General features: G+C 38.4%; 1 protein-coding gene and 1 pseudogene across 1 annotated transcript in view; both read left to right on the top strand.

Annotated features, from left to right (window-relative positions):
* The window catches only part of LOC145909732 (uncharacterized), a 247,822-nt gene that overhangs the window by 68,835 nt on the left and 161,377 nt on the right, over positions 1 to 17,610 (top strand). The window lies entirely within an intron of this gene.
* The window catches only part of LOC145908805 (uncharacterized), a 33,642-nt pseudogene continuing 17,233 nt past the window's right edge, over positions 1,202 to 17,610 (top strand).

The following is a 17,610-nucleotide window of genomic DNA, read 5'->3' as shown; positions in this document are numbered from 1 at the left end:
TATGTAGGGCACTTAGCTAATCAAGCTATATAGCTTTTGCCGTGTTAGGGTCTTGGACGGATTTAGTAACAACTGGTTTAAAGCTTGGTGGATGTATGTGCTTAGTCGGGAGTCAGACTATTTAGAAGACGCACAGACTTGTGTAAAGGAGTTCTTTAACTCCAACAGTAAACCTTAAGATAGACAAGGCAAGTTGTCTACGAGTCCGAATTGCCATCGAAACTCAGTCGGATCCCTTGGGTGCGAGGCCTGAGACGTAGTCGTACCCCACGGTTACTTAGTCGGAGAGTATCCCGAAAATCATGCAGCTATCAATTATGACATCACAAAACAAGTAAGAATTGGTTAATGTGGAGGTAAAACATAACGTAGATTAACCTCTCCTCAATCAGGTGTTCGTATGTAATTGAGTAACATAACTAGATCGCCCAAACTTTCTGGCAAAGTTTCAAGCTAGAGGCGTAATTGTGAGTTAGTGTCATAATTCCAGTTTAGGATGATGTCAATTTCCCGCCTGACTTGTCCCACCTGTTCAACCCACTGCTTGCGTTATCATTAGTCAGTGTATTTTCACTTACAATATGATACCTCATAACAATAGAAGAAGATGTGTTAAGCTAGTAGCTACACTATATGGCAGCATAGCTTTTATAACCAGATGTTTTGATGTGGAAAGAGATATTCATTTACAGTGGTGGTTTTAAAATACTGCGTACTGTTAAAATATCACTGAGATTCTTGAACTTGTAGACATAAATTTGAACTTAAACACGCTGTAACATTTTATGGTGGTTGTGAGAGCAGACTTAGTTCGAGTTATCGTAAGTTTTTTTCCTTCTACATCGGTCGAACACCGAAAAGGTTTGCTCACTTACAGATATTTTGGTAATTTCCTTGCGGAGTTTCCATATGACGCGTCGATTTGTTGTTCTTGGGGGCGTTGCAAACTTACTGGTGGAAATTTGTTACCGCATATACCACTGTGCAGCAGTGATATAAACGAATCAGCTTATAACGTGAGCGGATTCATCTAAAAAAAACGTCAACATCTTTCAAGGGGCGCCGTTCTATCATTTTGTTAGGAATGATTGCGTCACTGTAAAAATTTTAATGGAGTGAGGGAAAAAAAGGAACTTATTCAATATAATCCCAGTGGTTTTAGCAACGCTTAAAACATTTATGTAAATAAATTAGACCGGCAATGAAACCAGCAATGAGATTGCTTGTTATATTACTTGTAAATCTTCTACCTGTTGTTTTTGGACAAACTTGGTACAAGTTGGATGACTACAGGGAATATTTGATCGGACCTCAAGTTAATTCATACACAGAAGCTAAAGCTGCATGTAGTTCACACAATGCACATCTCGCCAATGTTAAAACAACATCTGAATTTAACTTCCTGGTGGAGAAGATTGGAACAGCAACAGTTTGTAGGTCCATGTATGATGCTTGTTCTTTGCATGTGAGAGTCGTTGCACATCCACAAAAATAGTGGTTGTGTCAATAACAAAGAACAATGTGTTTTGTTTCCGGCAGTTTACAATAATTTGTTATAATTGTTGTGTCTTCTGCAATGTTTGGTGCCTCTGCCTCTAGCACGGGAGTTGACAAGCGGTGTAAGCGGTTTTATACGGAAATATAAGATCGTGAATGGTAAAACATATTTTGGTTCATTATAAGTTCAGTCTTTCTGTCTGTTATCATCCATTATCTACCACGTGACAATCTCATCAATAAACCGCGATACATTTGTTGTGAAACAAGATAACTAAATACACAATACGACTGTAATGTGAGTGGGTAATATTGTGGTTACCTCTATGTTGCAGAACATCCCACTGTGCGCAGTTTGCTGGTGTGCTTTATGGGCTGCGTCCCACGTATCATCATCACCACAACTGACGGAAAGACTTCAAATGTTATGACGTAAGAAGCCCCTAGGTTGGGGTAATGCAGCCGTTGCCGCGTACCCTGCCTGTGTATGGAACTAATAGCAAATGGGGGCCCCACGAATACCATTGTTGGTTTTTAAACTCAGGCAATTGTATCGTAAAGGCTGGGTTCCTTTAAAAATGTTTCGTGATCTTCATCAAAAAAGGATCCACACAACGGACTATATTTTTTTCGTAAGAACTCTAGTTGTAAATATGCATTGAGCAGGATTTGGATTCACAATAACATTTGATTTGGGGGTTGGCTTCGACCTAATGTAACACGTAGTCTACAAATATTTTCTTTCGCCAAATGTATTGACCACTGGCCAAAGCTATAGCAGCAAACACTTTACACATGACTACGAGATAAGTTTACAAACATTTCAACAAGGAAAGCCCGCAACTTATTTGTTCTCCGTGGACACAAGAGGAAACCAAACACAACAAGAACCCACCCTTTCCTAAACATAGACTGATGACGTATTTTTAAACTGTGGCAATCAGCAAATTAAGAAGAGGCAGCCGTATTACAGTGTGGTGTGTGGTTTTACATTGTTTCGTTGATGAAATGTTTAAATTTGAACTTACATAAACTTTGTTTCAGTCTGTTCTCTCGGAATTTTGTCAGTTACAACAATGGTTTGGAATGATGCAAATAACTTACATCCTTGTAGCTATTCACTTCACTTATTTCCTGTAAACCAGTGATGCGTTTGCAGGCTGTTGCAATTTGTGACGTCACACACAGAGAGTTGTAGAAAAAGTTCGCATTCGTCAAATATCTACAATGCAATAAAGCGTTCATTTTCAAATATTTAATTAACGTGCTTGTGTGGCATAAGTCATCAGTTTGTGTGAAGAGGATTTTTGTTGTGTAGCTGACCTAGTTAGTGCTAGTCCTGATAAGAACTTCAATTCCAGCGTTTGCGTGCAAAGGTAATCACCCTTAATAATTCCAACAAAGTTTACATTAAGTGGACAGAGGGGACAATGAAATTATTTGTTGTGTTATTTTTAAATTATCTACCGGTTGTTTTTGGACAAACTTGGTACAAGTATGGCGACCACCACGAATATTTGATCGGACCTCAAGTTAATTCATACACAGAAGCTGAAACTGCGTGCAGTTCACGCAATGCACAACTCGCCAATGTTCAAACAACAGCTATATTTGACTTCCTCGTTGAAATAATTCGAAATACAACAGGTATGAAATTTCGTTTCTTCTCCTCAGAAACATAATGTTCGTTCAAAATGGAACGAATAAAAACGTAAACGTAACAAAGTCGCATTTCTAATTAAATTATTTTTGTTTGATATCACCCTCGAGTCAACAGCATTCGTGCTGGAACTACATGCATACATTTTCATGGATGTAACATTAAACCACATTAAATTGTTGATGTGCACAGTCGCCCCATATTCGTTCTAGATCGGAGCAACACGAGCAGCAGGAACAAGCATCTATAAGTGGACGTGGAATGGATCGAATATTGTCAATGGACAGTGGGCAACAGTGGAACCGATCGCAATAGGATCCAAGTATTGTGTGATAATGGGTTCATTAACTTCGCTTGATCCAACATACAAGTGGAGAAGTACGGAATGCAATGTTACTTCGAGATATATTTGTCAAAGCATCCCAGGAGGTAATTACCCAGATGCATTAAAATAATATTCTATAGATATGCATTGACATACAACGCATAGGTTGTTATGTATTTCTATCGAAAAAACATGTATGTAACTTCCAACACAGGTCATGCAGACAGCTCAGTTATATTTCGCCTAAAGGCACCATCAGTTTCTTATTGTGATAAATGTTATTCAAAAACGGGTTGTATTTGAATAAGAAGCTGATGATGTCTTTAGGCGAAATATATTTTTCTGAGCATCAAAAAACGGAGTTTTGTGCATGATCGCTGTATTGGAATTTACATAGAAATACATATCGAGATACGGTGCACGATCGACATGTCAGAAAACACCTTGGTTAAAAATCCAACTTAAATTAATATTCTACAAACACTGTTAGGTTGCTTATATGTTAGACGTGCACATGTTTAATAGTAACATCAAGCACAACAACAACGAGGACAACAGCAACGAGTCACGCCACAACCTACGCAGCCTCCTACAAACCAAACCCAGCTACAACCGCAACCATTCATCTCCAAACTTCTGCTACAAACGAATCAAAACCAAATTCTGCAACCTCCATTCGTAAGTTCATTTTTATTAACTTAAGAAAGAGTATTTTCACTTTCCCGAACAAATGCTTTTGTTTCCCTTGAGCAACAATTCTCACAGGTTCGTCCGATGCAATCCAATACAGTCACGACCCTACAATCATGAACATAGCCTCTTTGGCACTTGATGCCGTTATTATTGCTGCTGTTGTCATTGGGATCATCTGCTTCTGGTCGCTTACAAAACATATGTAATTCTGTGTGTTGTTGCTTGTGACTGCATTACTCGTTTTCAACTAGTAGTGTGTGTAATAATGTAAAAAATATTTATTTTTAGATTTGATCAAATCAACCTTAGAATGGACAATGTTGCTTCGACCGGTAAGTAAACATATTTCCTCAGTTTAACAAATTTACCTCAGCAGCTTCAGTATAAATTAAACTTTTCCAAATAATTCTCAAAAATCGTGTGGGCCTGAGAAATATGTATTGGTTTCTTTTTCACAGGACCCAGAACTCAAGATGAAAGAAACAAAGTTGTCCACAACTATGACGTCATCAATCAACCGGAATACGTAAATACGAGTGTGAAAATCAACCCTGAGGAAGCTTACATGAAATGTGTTTAGTTTTAATCACGCACCTCTTAATAATATGATCGACTTATGTTAAAACAATATATTGCATTGAAACTGTGTCAGAGCTATTAGATCAATCTATCTTGCCGTGAGAATTTTGTGTACATTAAGTTTAAATAATAAAGAAAATAGTGATGTCATGATTTCGAACAAAAAACGATTTCTGTGTCACCACACAGATTGTGCTTGAGGATATCACATGCATTGCGACACACATTGACAAACGTACGAGAGTCCACGTTCATTGTAGTTGTCAATTTCTAGTTGTTTTATTTTCAAATTAGAGAAATTTACGAAACGAAAAATTTGGTGAATAACGATAAAGTCACTGGGAGCACCAGAGCCTAACAATGTTTCAAAACGTGGCACGTGATTAGCCAGATAACTGGTGAGGTAATGAGCTTCAAAGCAACTGTTATAGAGGGCAATTATATATGTTTTGCACAACATTTAAAATCTATGTAATTTAATAACCCATGCTTTACAAACTTGGAGTTGAACAAAATGTTTGTTGAATAAACGTGAACTTTTCGTGAAAAAATTAGAAACTCATCGCGTGGTAACTTTGTCCAAATTGCTTTATGACGTATAAAACAAATCTTTTTACCGCATTGTTTTCGAGGCGGAAAGAACCTGAAATGTATTGTCGGACAGTTATTACGTCATAATCAGTTAGTTATCCGGCTAAAGGCGAACAAATTAAATTTTACTTGGAACAAACTTGCACACGCATTGAGAAGTTTAACCGATACACATATAGGCCTGTTGTTATCTTTTATTTAAGTTGTTAACAAACATGAATTTTTTACAAATTACGCACTCGTTTTTCACCACTAGCTTTTCGGCTGGCAGTTGTTTTCCCAAGAATTCCGAGTACCACGTCTAGCAATAAAGTATGGCACGTATGGCGTGGTTCGTACTTAACATATATATGAAGTAATTTCTTTCGCCAAATGTACTGGCCACTGGTTAAAGCAATAGCAGTTTGTAAAGACTCAAATTTTATGTTTTTTCTTTTTTATGCACACGTAACGTTTTTTAGGTTTTTTGAAACTCAATACTTTACACATGACTGTGAGATAAATTTAAAAACGTTTGAACATGGAAAATCCGCAACCTATATGTTCTTCGCTGACACAAGAGGAAACCAAACACCACAAGAACCCACTCTTTCCTCAACATAGACTGATGACGTGTTTGTAAACTGTTATTTTGTGTCAGCTTGGAGTGAAAGAAGATTGGAAACCTTGTGTTCGAAAACTCCCCAAGAACGACACAGAAACCAAAGGTGAATAATTTTACCCAGAATTGTTAAAGAAATATTTGCTAAAGATTTGTTCGATGTACTCATGTGAATTGTGCCACTTATCTGTGGTATGCATGAAAGTGCACACGTAGGCACCTAAAATTTAATACGTATGCGTTGTCACTCAATGACAAAAAGCAAACTCTGTTTCCCCCAGTGTACCGACACCTACTAGGTAATTCTGCCGTTACACCTCGGGCACTCCAAAAACCATGATAACCCGTGTGGTTACTGATAATTGTATAGTGCAGGTGTGTTCGCCCTTTCTTATCGTTGTTTTTTCTTTGTTAATGTGACACAACATTGTCTACATTGCTTGCTTAATTTACATTTCATACCTCCTGATGAAGGCTGCTGCATAACAGCCGAAACGTCGATAAAATAAAGCTTGCCAGAAGAGCAGTATTTAACAATGAAACGTATATCCGTCAACTATTACAATAGAAATCCCAAACATTTGAAACCGCTTTCGATTGGAGACAGAGTTTGTTTGTATGATGTAGCAAATGGAAAGTGGAACAAAGCAGGAACTGTCAAAGAACGCGTGACGCCTGGTCGTATATTGTTGTATCGAATGATCTGCTGTATCGTCGCAAGCGTGTGCATTTGTGCCCATGTTTTTGTTGAAATTCATGAGGAAGATTTTGTGATTGAAGATTGAAAAAAACTGGATCAATTTAAAAACCAAAGGCCCCTGGCAGGTTGTCGATCGCACACCGTATCGATATATTTATATGTTAAATTCCACAAAGCGATCTGTAGACAGCTAAGATGGTAGATGTTTATTGAGAAAAAAGATATATTTCGCCTTAAAAGGGCACCATCAGCCAAATATATGCTGTGTATGTTGTTTTATATATATATATTTTATTGTCCGCAAGATGTCGCCCTGGACGAGACGCTATAAAAGTTCTGATCGACCATGAAATAAACCTTACTTATGTCTGGGAGTTGCTACGTACGTAACAATTCCCCAAAACCACAAATTAAGATATTTTCCGTTAAAAACTTTTTGTGTAATTGGGAGTCGAATAAATATATGTTGGTAGGTTTTTCCCACGTCTTATGGTTTAGAATATATTTAACATAAATTGCAAGATTTAGTCTGCCCGTAACTATGTCTTGCGTGAAGGAGCCAGATTGACCAGGCCAGGAGCTCATGGTTTTTATTTGAGGAGATTCACGCTCTGCAGTAGGAGACGACATTAGACAAAGATTTGTACAATCAATTGTATTTATTTAAACTAAAAACAAATGCTCAGTCCGTGCGTTATCACTTGCAATATGATACCTCATAACAATAGAAGAAGATGTGTTAACCAGGTAGCAGTACTATACAGTAGCATAGCTTTTATATAATAGATGTTCTGATGTGGAAAGGGATAATAATTTACAGTGGTGTAAAATACTGCGTACTGTGAAAATATCACTGAGATTCTTGAACTTGTAGACATAAATTTAAACTCAAACACGCTGTAACATTTTATGGTTGTTGTGAAAGCAGGATTAGTTCGAGTTATCGTAAGTTTGTTTCCTACTACATCGGTCGAACACCGAAAAGGTTTGCTGACTTACAGATATTTTGGTAATCACACATTTACTTGCGTAGGTTCCAAATGACGCGACGATTTGTTGTTCTTGGGGGCGTCGCAAACTTACTGGTGGAAATTTGTTACCGCATATACCACTGTGCAGCAGTGACCTAAACGAATCAGTGTGTAACGTGAGCAGATTCATCTAAAAAATCGTCAACATCTTTCGGGGGCGCCGTTCTATCATTTTATTAGGAATGTTTGCAGGACCGGAAAAACATTTAGTGGATTAAGGGAAAAAAAGTGGTCTATAAAATTTTATCCCAGTGGTTTTAGCGAAGCTTAAAACGTTGATGTAATTAAATTAGGCCGACAAAACAACCAGCAATGAGATTCCTTGTTATATTATTTGTAAATCTTCTACATGTTGTTTTTGGACAAACTTGGTACAAGTTGGATGACTTCCACGAATATTTGATCGGATCCAAAGTTAATTCATACACAGAAGCTGAAACAGCGTGCAGTAAACACAATGTTCATCTCGCCAATGTTAAAACAACAAACATATCTAACTTCCTGGTGGAAAAGATTGGGCCAGTAACAGGTAATGCGATGATCATTAACTCTTCTTTGGTAAAGAAAAGTTTTTCTTTTGGTTTCGTAAAATTACTTTTAGATCTATGTATGATGCTTGTTCTTTGCATGTGTTTGAGTAAAGATAGGAAAATTTTATACCGCAGTCACTGATGTTTCAGAATAAATAATTTTTGTGTACAAGTTGTGAGCATTTGTGAGCAAAAATCTTCACCATCATGGTTACTTTACAGCCAAACTTATTTTTAAATTGAAACTCCTTAATGAAGCGAAAATTTCTTGTGGTTGATCGGCTCAGTAATATTTTGATAAAGAACGTTCAGGATTTCAATTCTCATTCTACATCGGAGCAACACGAGTTTCGGAAACAAACAGCTTCCAGTGGAGGGATGGATCACGTGTTGGAACTTTACCTTGGAGTGCAGGCGAACCAAAAAGATTTGGGTGATGTACTCTTGCCACTAACCTGTGGTAAGCATGAAAGTGCACATATGAATGTTCATTTCTTCTGCTTTATGTTTTTCAGTGAAATTTTACATGCACAAAATGTATCTAATGCTAATAACCAGGGCGTCGATTTTTTATTGCGTGTCGTAAGTTTAGAAAACACGTTACATAAGTTCAGAAAACACGTTAAAATAACGACAAAACAATTTAAAACCTTGCATGCTGTAGGCTGCTATGTCTCTTTTGAGATCCGATTAAGCGAAAAATGGTACTTGTTTCGTAACAATGCAACATGTTGCGTAATAATGGCACGTGTTCGGTAACAATGGCCCATGTTTGGAAACAATGGTTAGTTTAACTCTCTTATTCGCTAAAGGTCTAAGCAAATGCTGGCTGGTTTTTGCATGGATTTTGTCCAACAATTTATTGCGGTTGCGTTTATTTAGTTGTTTAATTTATTTGGGGTGGGTATCCCGAACGATGATGCCATTAAGTTTTCAACGCTACGTAACCGTCCCAGTTAAATGTTGTTGTTGGAAACAAGCTTGATTTTTTAGATCTCGCTCCGACTTGTCGGGAAAAGTTGCTGATCTAGCATGGCTGCGAAGCCTGTGAACCTTATGATCAGAATATTAGAGCTGTGATCGCCAAATATAAAAGGCCTACGCAGTTGGGCGATCCTGCCTTGCTATGCGAAAGCATGGTATGGCATCTGCGTTAACAAATGCAATGTATCCATAAAATTTATTTGTACAACTATGCTGCGTTTTTGAATAAATTGAAGGAAACCATCGAAAACAACGAAAACAACCCAACGTTACGTTGCCGTGTTTGTAATGAAAGCATAAATATCAATACCTCTATTCGTCTTTATTACCACCCCACGTATTATTCATCTGAAAGGCAGCAACAACTCAGATCTTCCTTTTGGTTTTCATGATTTGAAAATTCCTTTACAAAAATAAAATAGTCGTATTTAATTCCGTCTAGACCTGCTTGTTACTTGCGATAATAACATTATAAACGCATTTGCATTTGTAAATGCATTTGAGCAAATCAATTTGGCACCCAGACCTAGTGTTGCTCAGTGTAATTTGTGTTGATACTTGGCGAACTGTGAGTGAAAGAGCGTATAGGCCAATGCTATCGAATTACACTGTTTTGAGAGCTGTAGACAGGTGTACACACTGTTACGACCTGTAAGGTCTGCACCTTTTTTGCAATGGCTGATTTGTCAGACTTTGCTTCCATCTGCAAAGTAAAAATCAACTTAGTATTTGTAGTCAGAAACCGGGCGTGTTCAATATTCTTGTTCGTTCACCAGCGCAGTGAACTCCTATGTCGCTTGCACATATATGCATTCGTTTGACACAACGACGTTTTTATACCAGGACGTTTTTCAAACGCGACCAATAAAATGGGTGCAAAATATGGCATAAGATTTGATCGCCGTCAAATAATTTGGATGTTTTATCAGCGTGCATTGAGTTAAACATATGTCCATTGATATTAATAGCGATTTATTTAGTCAAATACACACAATATCCTGCACGATTAACTGAATCGTGTAAGTGAATCAAGTCATGTAACTGAATCATGAATTCATCACGAAAAGCTTACAAATGAAACCAGTTTTAATTTGCACGTTAACTACGCCAATGAACAACAAACATGAAACAGAAATTATCATGGGTCCATGAAACCATTTACGGAATAAATCTAATTGTCGTGGCAAAATCCAGGTTTAAACCGTAGGGAAATAAACATGAATTCTAACACCAAGTTCAGTCCCACAAGAGCCAAAAATGCATGCATATCTTTGTTAATTACCTTCTGTTCGTTTGTAAGGATGTGGGCAATATACACCCAACATGTCGATGACTGGGCGTTAATACGGGTATGTTTTCCCATTCGATGTATGCGAATAAATAAAAATTCCAAGACAACGTGCTAATAATTTATTAACACGCGAGAAGCGCAGAGCAAGAAGCTGTCAATCAACTTGCAACCATGGTTGCAACGTAATGATTGTGGCAATATTTAAATGCTGAGCAGGAACAGACCAAAAATGGGAGCAAGGTTTGTAAGCTATTCAAAATATATCCAAGTTAATAAATAGCCACATGTTTCTCGGAAAAACCATCAATAAGCCTAAATTTTGCGCGATAATAATGAAAATAAATATTCTTCCTGGTCAAACTAAGCGCGGATATTTTTAACTATTTAATGTTGTTATTTCTCTGCAAAGTCCAATCATGGCTGGGACCAAGGTTTGTTGAGTTAGGTTAAACTCGGTCTAGTACGTGAATCAAAGTGAATATTCAATTTGTTTCATAAACTTGCCCGGTGTCTCACGCTTCGCCAGTCGCACTGTGAGTACGGGACGAAATTTTGGTCCGTTAATATCGCGAAAAAATGGTACCAAGTCACAATTTGACATCTGGTTATAAACGGTCGCTTACAATATTTGCCGAGCCTTTTTATGTGCTGGAATAAACTAAACGTGGTTTGAAGTATTTATATCAGACATATGGTTGAACCAGTGTGGTGATTTAACTTTTGTTTTGCCAAAAAAAATATCAAGGGTTCCGTGAGCTGCCGAGATTTGGCGAAAACTACTGAATATTTTTTCTAAGCGTTTGAGCAACAAGCGGATGAGAATAAAAACGAAAAGTGACGACAGTTTATATAAAAGCCATTTTGGAGGTTACCAGTTAACTTAAATAACCTGGCAGTGTTCCTTGGACATAAAGTTTGTAAAACTCCACTAAAATCCATGATGACGTCATTTCCCTGAGTTAGAGAAATATATCATTGCAAGATATAAACTCTTTGTGTTTTTATCAGGTATTGGTTGAAGGTGGTTGGAATCCTGCTCTCCTTCATCACAATTGCTTCAGCATGGTATAAACGGGGCGAAAGTAAGTATTTTGTTACAAATCATAAACTCTCAATTAATTTAATATATTGGTTAGTTTTGCGGATTTTGATGGATTTCAAATCGATTTACGTTCATGTGTTTTGTGCAGAATTCACTTGCGATGATGGGAGGGAGGTGTGGGCTCGGTGGTTTTGTAATGCTGTAAATGGCTTTTCAAAAAATATTTCGGTTGCAGAGACGGAAGTGATGAGAAACCGGCCAACTTTCCTACTTATCCTGAAAACCTCACCAGTCCTTACATGAGGTGAAAACACTTAAATATGTTCCCTACATTCGTTGTATTAGTGTTGACCAACCAATAGACGGTGTTATGGGGTTTGACTTTAATTGAAATAAACAATTTTGAACAGTTTGTAATAAAGTTGGGTCAAATAAGACAATTTCAATACCCACGCGTTCAGAATCGTTTTTAATATTTTAATGAAATTATTGATTGCGAAAAACTTTCACGTAACAACAATGTTGTTCAGGAAAGAAGTGACCAGTGGGTGGCGCAAAGAGTTAATATAAGATAAGTAATGTTTTATATCAGGGGTGGCCAACACGTCGATCGCATCACAGTTTGCGTTGACTTTGCAAAATTTTAAATAAACGTAATCGTCAATCTTTTCGCATAATTTACAGAGAAAACTAAAAGTTTCATGTTCGCCTGTTTAACAGATTGTTTTTGAATTGAGCATTGTTACCAAACACGTGGCACATTGTTACGTAACACGTGGCATTATTACCACACATATGGTATTATTCGGAAATACAAAGAGCAACGTTGACCGGACAGGTACCACAAAGTGGAATATAGTGTGCCTGCTAGTGCAAAAGCTAGCACAGTGCCACTGTAACAGCTGCACTGATGAGACCTCACAGGTCGAAACAGTGCGTGTATTCATCCTGTCTGCAGCTTACCAATATTATTATGGCTTTTTTTGCACAACTACGCAAACTACCTTATATGCGACGCCACAGAAACCCATGTAGATTTGCTGCCTAACTCGAACTCAAGCAGCAAACATGGTCATGCGAAAATATACAGGAATCTTCCCCAAAATTCGACCACCTTTTAAATATTCCCGTCTCATGTGAGTCGATTATTCAGAAGCTCGATTGCTTTCGCTGACAAGTTGGCCACCTCTCCATACCAAGAAGAAAGTCTGATTGTGGCCGTGATATCCTGGGTTCGAATCCCGTCGTGGTAAAAATACAGTTTTTAATGGTGGGAGTAACACCAGAAACGTGAAATGGTTGCTTGGATTGATGGCAAATTTGTAAAAAGTTCCTTGTCGATAATTTTGGCAGGATTTGCTTTTCTTGGATACAAGCAAAGTGGAGCCAATAATATGAATTCTGTGAGCTGCAGACAGATGGCCACTGTTTCTTTTCTGTACGGGAAAACTAATCCGCCACCACGAATATCACACAAACACTTACACAAAGCAATCTAAACAGAAATCATATAAACGATGGCAAAAAACGGAAAACACATGTTACATAATATTAGATAAAAAGAAAAATATGGGAGAAGAGAAAAGAGGGTGGAAAGGGAAACGACAGAAAGAGGAAGTTGTGTTAAACGTGAAAAGCAAACAAAACAAAAACAAATTAAGTAATGGTACAGGATTAAGTTTTGCGGATGTAAGAATGGGGTGGAGAGAAGGTTGATTAATTTATATTTATAGAATGTTTGACATCGGCCAGGACGCCTTCAGGAAAGGTGTTGTCCCTGTTTCATTGGATTACGAGCTTAAAGTTGATGGACTGTTTAAGTGACTGGATGAGGTGTTTGGGATCTTATTCAATGGACGGGAGTCATTGCGGATTCAGTTACGGGTTTCCTAATGATATGGCAACATAGACGTGTTCAGAAGGGCCACAAGGGTTGTGGCGTAGGTTTTGTTAGGTTGTGGGAGTTTTGGGAAAGTTAAGGAGAAGTGCGTTGATGGTTTTTTTTACCAGAGTTAGTAAGAGCTGGATGGATAGGCAGTCGTAAAATAGATGTTTAAAGATTTAAAGTGTGGTTGTGCAGAAATGACAGTGAGGGTCTGATTCCAAAGTCGAGTAATTTAGCTATGGGCATTCCAAGGTTGTATTCAATAAGGGAAAGTTGGGGGTTTCCAGTATATCGGAGTTTGTAATATTGTTTTAAAGGAGAGAGAAGTGAGAGGTCAGCAAAGAGGGTGATTATTGACCGCGTCGTAACAACCAATTCCTGCAGAGGCACCGAGTTTAAAAGGATTGGACTGGAAGTCCTCAATGCACGCACGTATCTACGAAGGAGGCGCCATTGTCAAAACCAATAACAAAAGTACAAGACATTGGCTGATTAAAAACAGGTTGTGTTGAATTCATTTGGAATTATTGCCGCATATAGTTACATACAACCTTATCATCGGGCATTAGAATATAACATGTGCCACATGTACAACTAATTAATAAACACTCTCAGTCTGCGTGGTTACAACGGGATGGGTTTCATCCGAAGCCCAGTCGTGACACGGTATTTTGAATGTACTTTGCCACATAGACATTTAAGATGCTTGCCCGATGTTGCGTATGTAGTGCGGCAGTACGATGTTATCTTCCGTTTGCGAGACCGCATTTCGGTAATGCCGTCGTCCCGCATGGTTGACTTTGGGGTGGATGTGGCAACTGGTTGCGTGGATGCTTCAGGAGGAACCACTGGAGTTGTGGCGATATCTCCCCGGGATTTGAACCCAGGATGGGATACGAGTCGGGCGTCTGTCGCTTCCCTTCTTGCAACACCTCAACTGTATTGTTTTTTATTCAACAAGCAAGCGCTCGGGAATAGAGTTTGGGGCGAGTACTGATGCTTGCATTATCACCAATCTCTTGCCACCGTACACATTGTGGTCATCTGAGATATTTTCATGAATTAAAAAGTTCGTTTTATAGCTCAGGGTTAAAGCAAGCTTCAACGTCAAGGTTGCCGTCTGTTGCAAACGAAAAATCAACCTCTTTCACACCACCGACCAAAGCACTAAGATGAAAAAATGCCTTTATGTAGTTGATTACGTGGTTTCTTGTACTTGATTACGTGGTTTCTTGACTCAAATAGCGCACGGACTGGCCACTGGCATCTCAACTCTCCTCTCAAAACAAAAGACAAGGGCTGCACTGGCTTTGGACAGAGTGGCTTCAGAAAGTGTATCAGGACAGATTATTAAACGAGAAAGCGGAAAAGTTACACGAAAAACAGAAATCTTCACTACTTCGCGAGAGACTTGATAAATTGGCTATTGCTTGGCAGAGTTCTAGACACGAATAATTACCTGATGCCAATTGTTTTCTTCCACCTTGTTTTCTCCGTATGGATGCACCTAATTTGGTGCCCAACGGGTGATGGTGGCTGTATAGTCACCACAATGTAGAAGTATTTGCCTGCCCGATGGTCGGTATGATCGTTTACAACAGTCGCACCAAGCTGCACTGATGAGACCTTATCAAACAAAACAGTGGTCAACTGTTTACAGCTCACAGAGTTTATAATATTGGCTACAATTTGCTTTCTGTTATTTTATTTCAGCAGATGTTACGCGAAATTATTGTGAAGTTGTAGACTGTGTATTGTTATTCACACATCTACATACACAATCGCATGATTTATTTCAAACCAAACTTAACATTTACAGATTATCAGCCTTGACGACTCTTCATGTTTCAACATTTACAAACACAAATTTCCCGAAACTATTGTTATATGACGTAATACATTACTTTTGTTACAGTTGCGACAACAAGTTGGACAACCACAATTCAAACAAAGTATGCGCCCTAAGAGTAAAGGAGTTTTGCAAAGGAATGATCCAATGTGTTGGGAAAACGCTGTGTGACTTCTGCCTCTCCCACTTCCAGTGTCCGAATTCAGCGTGTTGGAAACGTTCGACTGTTTGTGATGGCGATCCTTGCAATGACTGTCCAGCTTTCCAACACTGGAATAATGGACATGGATTCAAATGTGTTCGGAATGGCAGGAATTGCAATCTTCCGCAGATGTTTCTATGGGATGGCATTGCCGATTGTGATGATAAATCTGATTTGTGTTACACCTCGGAGAATGGAGATGCCAGGTATTTCGTTTTTGATTGTGTTTTGTATATGCGTACTTGCCAGCACTGTTCCAGACTAATCTCTACCTCTGTGCTCCTGATCATCGTCATTATTCGGCGTCACTCTTCCTATTGCAGTGAAAACGAAAAAACTGAAACATTTGCAAAGATGAATATAGTTTTAGTGAAATAAGCTTAGTGGTTTTATGGCTATAAATGTTAAAAAGAACGGCGATAACTGCTTGCGTGTTGTAAAATATTGCATCTGTAAACAAATTTCTGATTGCAGAGATATTCGTAATACATCATCCATGAAAGAAGCATTGTGTTTCCAATGTAAAAATGACTCAATGATCATCTCAAGGTCAAGTGTTTGTGATGACGTCATAGATTGCCCTGATATGAGTGATGAATGTAGTTGTAATGGAAAATTCCATGGGCAATGCATCAAGAACAAGGAAGTGTATTTTGGGTAGGTTTGAAAAGACCTTTATTTCGTTGATGCAAATAAACTATCAATTTTATTTAGTTCCAAACCACGTTGTAATTGTTTCGACAATAATGGAGTCTGTTACAACAAAATTTATCAGACCAACATTTCCTGTAACTCAAAAAATGAAATCTGCGACAAGCTCGCTCATTGTTCAAGGAATTCCCCATGTGAGTACCTCTGCCCCTCCCACTTCCAGTGTTCGAATTCAGCTTGTTGGAAACGTTCGACTGTTTGTGATGGCGATCCTTGCAATGACTGTCCAGCTTTCCAACACTGGAATAATGGACATGGATTCAAATGTGTTCGGAATGGCCGGAATTGCAATCTTCCGCAGATGTTTCTATGGGATGGCATTGCTGATTGTGATGATAAATCTGATTTGTGTTACACCTCGGAGAATGGAGACGCCAGGTACTGATGAAATGTTGTGATTGGTTGAAAGTATCTTCCGGTTAAGATAAGACAGAATGGTCTTGTAATATTACAATATAAATAACCTCGTGTCAAACGAAGTTTTTTGCAAAAAACATGTTTCGCTAAAAGCATCATCAGTTCTTGTTCAAAAAGAATGGACTTCATTTGCAGAGACATTCGAAGTTCTCAGACATTTAATCATCGTTCATGTTTCCAATGTACAAATGACCCAATGATCATCTCAAGGTCAAATGTGTGTGATGGCGTCACTGACTGTCCCGATAAAAGTGATGAATGTTTTTGTCAAAGTGGGAAAACCAAAGATTGTGGCAAATTTCATTAGTAAGTGATAAAGCATTAGTTTATTCTTTGGATTGAAACCACGGACATCCAATGCGTCAGCAGAAACATATGACTTGCAATGGTGTAAGGTGTGTTAAGTGTCTGTAAATACTACATGACTTGTTTTCATTGGCACGACTCATAAACTAATGCAGGTGTTAAGGATGTTTTTCGCCGCTGCAGGAAAAATACCCATTCCTAAAGGCCCGTTTACACACGAACACAGTTTGGCACGGCACAGCACAGTCTGGCTCACACGGTGTTTACACTACTGCAATAATCGAACACGAACACGAAGCCGACAAGTGCAAGTGACAAGTTACGTTGATAATTTTTAAGGATTCTTGCCTTGCATTTCTCGGTCCCGCCAGCGTTATTATAGGTACAAATTGAAGTTGTTGCTATTGGCTGTACATATTCTTGAACAAAAGGCATGTACTGTGTTACATACTTATGGCATGTACTGTGTTACATACTTAAGGCATGTACTGTGTTACACACTTAAGGCAGTTACTGTTTTAGATATTTGTTTACGACGCAAGGTAGCACTACAGATAATGAAAACAAAGATGGTATAATTGAACCAGGACAATGGTTTACCACAGTAGCATCCCGCTGAGACGCCATTCCACACACCACTTTGTAATTCAGTTGCGGCACCATTTCGTGCGCTCAAAACAATCGCTCACATGTCAAACGCGGTCACATCACACAAC

This window comes from Ascidia mentula, chromosome 7 (assembly GCF_947561715.1).
Source record: "Ascidia mentula chromosome 7, kaAscMent1.1, whole genome shotgun sequence".
Lineage (NCBI taxonomy): Eukaryota > Metazoa > Chordata > Ascidiacea > Phlebobranchia > Ascidiidae > Ascidia > Ascidia mentula.
This window is presented reverse-complemented; position numbering and strand designations above follow the sequence as displayed.